Source organism: Amphibalanus amphitrite, unplaced genomic scaffold, assembly GCF_019059575.1.
Source record: "Amphibalanus amphitrite isolate SeventyFive unplaced genomic scaffold, NRLGWU_Aamphi_draft 000216F_arrow, whole genome shotgun sequence".
NCBI classification, from domain to species: domain Eukaryota; kingdom Metazoa; phylum Arthropoda; class Thecostraca; order Balanomorpha; family Balanidae; genus Amphibalanus; species Amphibalanus amphitrite.
In genome coordinates, this window is record NW_024881711.1 from 610,537 (window position 1) to 620,403 (window position 9,867).

Consider the following 9,867-nt stretch of genomic DNA (forward strand, 5'->3'; position numbering starts at 1 on the left):
AAAACGGCTGATCGCGACGAAAGTTTTAGTACCCTCGCATTGATCAATTTTACACCTACCCTGAAAATTTCATGACCCTGACCCAAATGACCTTTGACCTGTGACCTCTTTTCCGAGACCATGTTTGGCCGGAATCGCGGTTCGGCTGGCCTCTGGGGTCCAACGCCGGCCCATGGCGGTATTTTAGAGTCCGACACTGACCTCTGAGGGCTCATGCTGGCCTGTAATGACCCACATTAGCCACTGATGACCCAAGTCGGCCTCTAAAGGTCTCAAACTGCCCTTTGCAGGCCCTGTACTGGTCACTGAGGGCCCAAACCGGCCTCTAAAGGTCCCACACCGGCATCTCATAAGTGCCCAATTTTTTGCTTAAGTAGGTCAGAGGCCAGGTCAAGGGTACAAAATGCAAGTTTCTACAGTATCGGCCTTGCACCGTAGTTGCCGAAGAATGGACGGAGACTGATTGCCCAAAACGTGTTCTTAGGCTACCAAGACAATATTCGTTGCATAAAATATCATTTAAAGGTCAAGGTCAGGTCAGGTCACCAAAAACAAAATATAGAAAAGGGCATGTGCGACACATGTTTTATGGGTCATTTTATTCATAGAATTTAATAGTTACACTCAATAAGTGACATGGACCACATCTGGATGAATTTCAGGCCGAGGTCAGGTCAAGGTCAGGTCAAGTGAGGTCAAATTTTGAAGTTGGTTGTTAAGGCCTAAAAAGGCGTCTATCTGCTGCAGTTTTACACGGCGAATCGAATGGTGCTATTGTTGTTTCCGCACGAGGTCTAGAACTTCCAAAAAATTCATTGTTCAAAAATTTTGTGTGTCGTGACGTCATAAAATTTTGAATAACTCCCACATTTATGAACTGATTTTTCTAAAAATTGGTACGCAGGTGCACATCGACCACTTCTCTGACATACACATTCTTTTTTTCGATGCACTCAAAATTTTGGATGTTATAATTATTTTCCCAAAAAAGTCAGTTTTTTGACAAAAATTGGGCAAAAATCCAAACTTCTTAAAACCGAGATAGCCATTTGATAGACAAAGTAAAATAACGTATAACATTTTTGTTACGTCTTGATTTCTTTAAAAATGAAGATGTTAGCGGCGTTTGAAATTTTGCCGTTTTTGAGGCGAAAATGGCTAACATGACGTCACTAGAACGTCATTTTCTAAAAAAAAAAATCCGACGGATTTCGCTCGAATTTTCAGGGAACGTGTCAAATTGATGTATCATAATGTACTGAAATTTTGACGTCGCTGGCGTAACGCGTTTAGAAGATATTGGTGAAAAACGGGAGGGGGCAGATTCAACCCCCCCCCCAGCCGGGCGCGGGTTAAAGGAATAGGAGTTTCCTATCCAGGTTCTTTCATCCATGTTATTTCTATTATTGAAATCGCGTCGCCTGGCTTCAGTACTTTTTTGTCGCAGTGATTTTCACTTTTAGAATTTTCTTCAATAATTGTGGTATTCAGTTCTGTCTGATTTACAATGGCTTATCATTTGAAGTGAAGGCCTTGTTATGGCCCTGGACAACCTGGCTGCTGAAAAGTGAAACAGCTGGAATAACAGTATAGCAACTCGTTTCACATTCTTCCAATTTCTTAGAAATCAGGCATAGACCTATGAATAACATCAAATTTGCAAGCATGTTCAACCTATTCCCGAGAATCTCCAGAACATCACGCAAGGGCGGATCCAGGGTCAGCTGAAAGGGGGGGGCCAAATGCCCATTAGGTTTTTCGCTAGGATAGGGCCCGCGGAGCCTAACCTACCCCCAAATCCTATTTTCTTCCCGGATTTCGGCCACTTTATTTTGTAAAGCTGCCAAAAATAAATTTCAAAAAAAAAAATCACGTATCACTGACCATCAAGGCCGGGGGGGGGGGGGGAGGACCAACCTGGCTGCGCCCGTGCAAACACCAATCTGTGACATCAACCTAGGCTCTGCCCAACCGATCATCAAGTAGCGCCTTTTTTATTTGACCCTCGCCGGGGCTGGGGAGATGTTCGGACACCCCATTGCGGTCTTTTGCGGATATCTAAAAAACGGCGGCCGTATTTGGCACACCTGTCAATGCATCTTTTCCGTACATGTCATGAACATTTCAGACCCAGGTCTCTAAAGGTCCAGTCACTACGTCACTTCAAGAAACCTCACCTCAGAAAAACTTGAATGTTCGTCATAGCTACACCGACTGAATGTGCCTTGAAACTTTCAGCGGCTGGTACGAGTAGCAGTATGTACCTATAAATGTTTATCTCGGAGTTTTGATATCGGTGACTTACGGTCAGGTCAATTTTGCGCCCTCTCCTTTTTGAGTAAATAGGAGGAAATCGAAAGGCGGCTCTTTTGGACGAACGTCATTCCAAACACTCAAACATCGGGTTACAGTTAAAATAGACAGCTAAATCGAAAAATTGCAACCATGACCCCTCCATTTCCCTGGGGTCATCTTAGGTCATCAAAGGCCCCAGCAGTTTTTGACAATAACTTTTTACGGAGACATGCTAGAGAAATGAAAACACATTCGATGTGTTCAGGTCGACAATACGAATCTACTGATATGCAAAATGACCTTTTCCGATCAGGTCACTACCTTGACCCAAGGTCAAATTTTCAAAATACCTTTTAAGTCAAAATTATAGTTCATTTGACTTTGAGCCATCTCGACGAGAGATCTCGACGTTTCTTGAGTCAAAAGTGATAAAAAACATAGTTCGTAAAAGCAGCTATTTTCAATTTTTGGTTATGGCGGTTAAACCGTTGACCTGGGGTTAAATCTGAGCACTGTCTTTAGAAAAAGCGTTGAAAGGGCTATCGAATGCGTTTCTCTGCGGCGCTGCAGCAGCTCTATTGGTTCTTGAGTTATGCGCCGGAGTTGCGAAATGTGTTGACATACATAGGCAAGAATTTTCTTTTGATGTTCTCTGGTGACCAGACCTTTGACCAGACTTTGCACAGTGGGGATTTTTCCGATCTAGCACGTATTTATTCGTAGAGGGCAAACCATAGGTAGAATTGTAGCCAGATTGTGCACAGATGTTGACTGGTGTGTCCTGGTGAGAATTTTACCTGTAAATTAGTGGTGTCAATTTCAGAAAACGTATGTCCAAAGTCCGTCCAATGTCCAATGCTTACGTTGATTGTCCGTCCAAAAATGTCCAAGCCAGCCATTTGTCCAAAGATATCCGACACCCACGCAATAGTTTACACTCAACACTGTTATTTAATTTGCTTTTCATGTACCGTTACAAGCTCAAAAGTGTTAATCATATCGAAAGCTGAGCTTTCTAATAGCCAATCAATGTTAAACACGACTACTTTTTAAAAATGTTGAGGTGTAGCAAGCGATTGTCCAAAGCTGTCCAAAGCCTGCTGCCATTGTCCAACCGAATTCCGAATTGGACATTGGACAAAATCGAAATTCCGAAGATTCAAGTTCCGATTGACACCACTACTGTAAATGTGCATAATCAACATAGTATAGGGGGTTCAAATGGACCCCCGCTCAGCCGTTTGGCCCCTGATCAAGCTAGAGCTTCGCGGAAAAGTCAAGCGTGCTGCCTATGACGAAATTAGGCCGAATATATCCAATTTCAAAGTCCAAGGTCATAAGCTGACTTTCCAAGTCAGTTTAATGACCCAACTAAAGTTGGGAAATCGAGACCTCTTGAAACTTCGCAAAGTTAGGGTGTTACGGGGTATTTTGGGGTGCTGATCACGAATTTCATGTTAGTTTTGATCACAGACGATGTCTTTATGCATTTAGGCCAGGTCGGGTCAGGTCAGGTTAGATCAATTAGTAGGCGTCCTGCCGGCCATCCATAGAAGTGTCACCTACTACTGATAGCTTCGTAACATGGAACCAAGGCACTAGAACTACTTCGTAAATATTCAAATGGCTGCTAAAATCGAAATCAGCACCAAAAACTACCCTAGAAACAAGTAAAACTCGAAAAAGTGAACCAAGGTCATCAAAAGGTCAATGACCTTGACTTGACCTTCACGTGACCTTGACACCCACCATTATGCATGGCACCAACATCATTTCACATATTTGAACGTTTAAAACCACAAAAAGACTGGAAACCGCGGATAATGTGAGCTGGCATACGCCGAATCGCGATTCCGGCCAAACATGGTCTCGAGAAATATGCCACAGGTGAAAGGTCAGTTGGGTCAACGTCATGAAATTTTTAGGTTAGATGTAAAATTGATGATCTCGAGGGTACCGAAAGTTTCGGCGCGATCGGCCGCTTTTTGCGCGAGTAATTTGCGGAAAACCATGGGGTTTTATCCGACCCCTTCCCCCTCCCCCTCCCAACAAGTGCGATGGTTAATAAGGTTACGGCATGTATAATTTACGCTTGTCATTCTATTCCTAATGAATGTGTCTCAGAAAATAAGCATCATATAAATCACGAAGCAAAATTATTCGCCTATGTCCGGAACATACCTATATCGTGCTGTTTGCCCTAGCGCTCCTCGAGTGGGGTGTTAAGATACTCCAATGTGAATATTCCGTGTTCAGGCAAGTTTCGGCAGCCAAACTAGGCGTTGTCTTGTGCAGAAGAAAGTGGCGAATTCGATAGGATATATTTCGGAGTGGAAAAGTGTGGAGAACATTGTTGATTTCCTACATTTATTTAGAATACCATTCCTTCAATATGGTGTCTGTAAGGGTTTTTTGTAAAAGGCATTTTTGTGACCTTAGTAAGGTTGTGGCATACTTTCTGTTTGCCATTCCATTCCTAATAAAGGTGCCTTTCAGACGATATGCAACTTTAAGACCTCGCAAGATTAAAACCAACAGGACAGGACAATGAAATTGAGCTATACTTTCGGGCCTTGCTGAGCCCATTGAGTAATCACGCATGAGTGTGAACTTTGGGCGCATTTTTCCTAGTTTTGCTGTGGACATACAGATAAAACAATGCCATATATGAAAAATTCAGACATTTCTTAGCCCTACTGACACAAAAAATAAACCAAAATCCAAAAAATATTTTTTGAATTAATAGGCGCTAGATCGGAAAAATCCCCACTGTGCTTTGGTGCAAAAATGAAGCATCGAACCTTGCAAAGAGTGCATGAAATAATCACGGTTGCGTGTGCTACAGCTAGTCTGAGATCGTTGTGGGCTCCAAAAAAGCAATTTATAATTTTCCCCATCGGCTTATAATGGGGAGGTCATATGACCGGCCTGACCTCATGTGACCTTGAATAAAAAAGCGACATATACACGTTGTGAGACTTCTGGAGGATACTAGGTCTTGCAAGTTTCATCTCCCTATGAAATCTGCTCTGACGCTGATGGCGTTGCGAAGTTGCGGTATCTGAGGACCGTGCAGACTGCAGAGGTTCACTTATGACGTCAAAGGTCAGTGACATGACCTGACCTGAAAAAGCTGCTGGTATCACAAGATCCGGCTTGAATCAGAGGTCAGGTTCATCACCACTCGGTACGTTCCAAGCATTCGAGAAAGCAACCATCAAGAGGTAATTGAATCAAGGGCGGATCCAGGGGGGCCAAAGGGGCCATGCCCCCCCCCCCCTTTGGCGCTGCAAGGGGGGGGGGGGCAACATATCTTTTGGCCCCCCTTTCATCCGTGTTCTTTCTCACGGCCGGCCAATTTTTCAGAATTACTTTCACCATTTTCATCGACGCTAAGGCCGAACTTTTTTGTCATAGGTGGGTAAATATGAACAGGGATCTACGCACGAACGCAATTTGGCGTGCTGGCAACCAGCTTATGCAGCACAGACTTTATTTTCGACTATGTCCGTTTGGCTGTAACTGCAGGGCGCCGAGGCTGGCTCGCTGGCTTCTATTTGTCCATGTCCTGCTGGAAGTTAGCCCAAAGATCCTCGATCAGGATTAGGGTCCGGATGGTAGCCGGTTAATTTCTTCAGAACTCCGGCAGGCTCGATTCGGACAACCGCCTGGACATTGGTAGAGCAATGAGCTGGCGCGCCGTCCTGCATGAAAATGCATGTTGACCTGCATCATCGACCGTCGAGGCCATGCGTCGACTCAGAACGCATGGAGGCTATTGTTGGTAATGAGCCTCAGTGAACTCTTCTACAGGGTGATTTTTTTTTACTTGTTAAAAAGTAATGTGGTTTAGTGGCGTTAAAATGCAAATATATATTGCAAAATTATAGGGTGAATAGGTCAAAAACGCCCCCCTTAAGCGCGAAACCTTCTGACACTCAACCCAACACAGATTACTTAAACCTTTGGGCACCATCATGTAGCTCATTCTTTTTACTACGTTTTGAGACCAAGAAAAGACACCTGCGTGTGGTATTTAACCCCCCAAAAAGGTTTTCGCATACCCTTGCAAAAGGGCGTTTTGCCCCATACCCTGGGTAATACGCCCACACCCATGTGCAAAGCGCCCCCACCCCATCTATCAACAGAAAATGATGAACATGGCAGAACTTGATGTCATTCTGACGTCATTTGTGGTCAACCTATCATAGCCTTTGGAATAAAAATTTTGTTGCAATGTGTAAAATGGATGCCCGGAGGAGTCCTGAAAGTTTGGTGACGATATCTGCAGTCGTTTAGGATATATCAGCAAAAAAGGACAGGGAGAGGCCTTTTCGGCCCCGACCTACAGGGCGCTACCCTGCACTCTCACCACCGTGCAAAACGCCCCCCTTTCAGAAAACTGGGGGCGTAAATTATAGGGTGAATAGGTCAAAAACGCCCCCCTTAAGCGCGAAACCTTCTGACACTCAACCCCAACACAGATTACTTAAACCTTTGGGCACCATCATGTAGCTCATTCTTTTTACTACGTTTTGAGACCAAGAAAAGACACCTGCGTGTGGTATTTAACCCCCCAAAAAGGTTTTCGCATACCCTTGCAAAAGGGCGTTTTGCCCCATACCCTGGGTAATACGCCCACACCCATGTGCAAAGCGCCCCCACCCCATCTATCAACAGAAAATGATGAACATGGCAGAACTTGATGTCATTCTGACGTCATTTGTGGTCAACCTATCATAGCCTTTGGAATAAAAATTTTGTTGCAATGTGTAAAATGGATGCCCGGAGGAGTCCTGAAAGTTTGGTGACGATATCTGCAGTCGTTTAGGATATATCAGCAAAAAAGGACAGGGAGAGGCCTTTTCGGCCCCGACCTACAGGGCGCTACCCTGCACTCTCACCACCGTGCAAAACGCCCCCCTTTCAGAAAACTGGGGGCGTCTTGCCCCATGCATTGAGTAGGCGTCTTGCCCCATCCACTCCATTTCCGGTCAACAAAATATTGACAAAAAACGCGCCACTAACGCCGCAGCATAATATATTCAACAGAATGACAATAAAACGCAGTTTTGAGTGATGTGCACAATAGCAAGGTTTGTGATATAAAGAGGGCATCAAAATATTAGGAATCTTCTGTAAAAACAACAAAAACAACACCCAAAACCAACATCAGCACCTACCCACGCTGCTCCTCAAGACTCAGAACCGGAAATAGAGACCTACGTAAACAAGCAGCTGACTGTTCTGAAAGACAGGATAAAACACCTATCCGTCGATAAGAAATACGATTTATTTGGGGGAGGCGTTTAACCCAGGGGTGCGTTTTCCCCACAGTTACCCTATACCAGCATGACGAGCATTCTGGGACATTTTGATTTCATGCAGACACGATGTGAAGGAACGTCCATCGTGTATTTTTTACTTGTGCTTGAAGCTACCCCCTCTCTCACCGACACGAATCAGCCCGCCTGAGCACGTGTTGAACAGCACCGTGGACTCCTAGACCCTTTAGGCGGACTGAAAAGGCTCCTGCCTCCTATCATCCATTTTTAGCTCTGCCAGAGATTTCCACTGTTTTCTTGTTATATCTGCCATACCTGGATCCAAAACTAGAAGTCTTGAAAGTGCAGGTCGAGGATTTTGGTACCTACTGGCGGCCCTAGTGGTGTCTGATTCGCTGTTTTTGTTTCTCCCTGAAGAAGGATTCTTCAGAGGCTGCACATACGCCAGATGGACCGTTTGAAGGCTAGGTATTTATGACTATAAGCTTGTTTGTGCATTATCTAACGTCTTTCCGAGGTATCTCCTTGATGATCGTATGCTTCGAACTGCCTCAATGCTTCAAAATCATCGTTTTGTGTCGTTCCTTACTGAACGGCGATGGACCATGCGTGCCCGATTGGTGGGACATTTTCAGGTTCCATTGGGGCCGAGGCCTTCGGCTAAAAGGGACAAATCATGACACCATGCAAAATGTCCCAGATTTATCTATCACGTGCATTGCTTTTTTGCACACGATTTTTCGATTTAGGCACCTCCATTGACGTTTACTTTTTAACAGTTAAAAAATCACTAATATCTAGTGTCTCATGGTCCTGTCATGGAGATGGGAGCAGCTTTGCCAAATTATTCACCAATTGGCCACTCTTCCTGGCCGCCATTTCAATGCGATTTCTTCCCCGGGCCAAATGGTGGGCGAATGCCCGTTCTCGGACAATCGGCAACACTGCCAGCAGCCGTATGCTTATCCCACCAGTGCGGGACTGTGCAGGCAGATGTCCCAACTGACCAGCAATAACACGCTGTGTTATTTTGGCCTGAAGCATGTCGACTATCTGGTTCAGCTCCCCGAGATTGAAATTTATTACCACCTTTTGCCTTCATTTTGCGACGCAGCCATTCGGGGCAGGGGGGGGCAATCTATCTGTGTATAACTGGTAGTAGCTCGGTGACCTATGACCCGAGATTCGGTCGCGACCTCATGTTCCGCGGCCAAGGACCGTGCAATGCAGAGGTGCAGCCAAAATATTTATCCCTTAGGAGTTAGGGGTAGAACCGATGAGAAACCGGATAAGTGTTGTCCTAGGTAGAGGACAACATTTTTGCTTGACCCTGCATAAGACCACCCTGCAGTTTCCCTTCAACCGGCTTTGATCCAGCGGAAATAGTCACGCGTTAGCACCCGCGCCAGGCCGGTCCTCGGTGCCAACCGCTCCGGACCGGTGGGTGTCTGAACACCCTTCTCCTTCTAACTCGGCTCCTGGGCCACGTAGCGACACGCGGAAAGCAGCATTCGAAAGAGCTTCGAAAATCAAGACAAAAACAGTCATTTTTAAGTCTGGTCAAAGGTTGGTCATATCAGGTTGGTCAGGGTCAGGGTTCAAGGCGGTCAAATTCAGTCGGTGTAGCTATGACGAACATTCAAGTTTTTCTGAGGTTAGGTTACTTGAAGTGACGTAGTGACCTGATCTTTAGCGACCTGGGTTTGAAATTTTCATAACATGTGCGGAAAAGATTCATTGACAGGTGTGCCAAATACGGCCACCGATTTTCATATGTCCGCAAAAGATCGCAGGGGGTGTCCGAACACCGCAGCCCCGTCATGGGTTAGCCCTCGCCGGCACAGGGTTGATGCAACCCCCCCCCTAAGGTTGTTCGCGAATAACTCGCGTAAAAAGCGGCCGATCGCGACGAAACTTTCAGTACCATCGCAATTCGCATTGATCAATTTTACACATACCCTGAAAATTTCATGACCTTGATCCAAATGACCTTTGACCTGTGACCTCTTTTCCGAGACCATGTTTGGCCGGAATCGCGATTTGGCGTATGTCGGCTCGCATTAGCCGCGCGTTTGCAAGCTTTTCGTGGTTTCAAACGTTCAAACATGTGATTTGATGTTGCTCCCATACATTAGGGTGGGTTTTAAGGTCACCTGAAGCCCGGCTGAAGGTCAGGTCAGGTCATTTACCTTTGGTGACCTCGGGTGACCTCGGTTCACTTTTTCGAGTTCTAGGCTAGTTTTTGGAGCTGAATTCGAATTTAGCAACCATTTGAACATTTACGAAG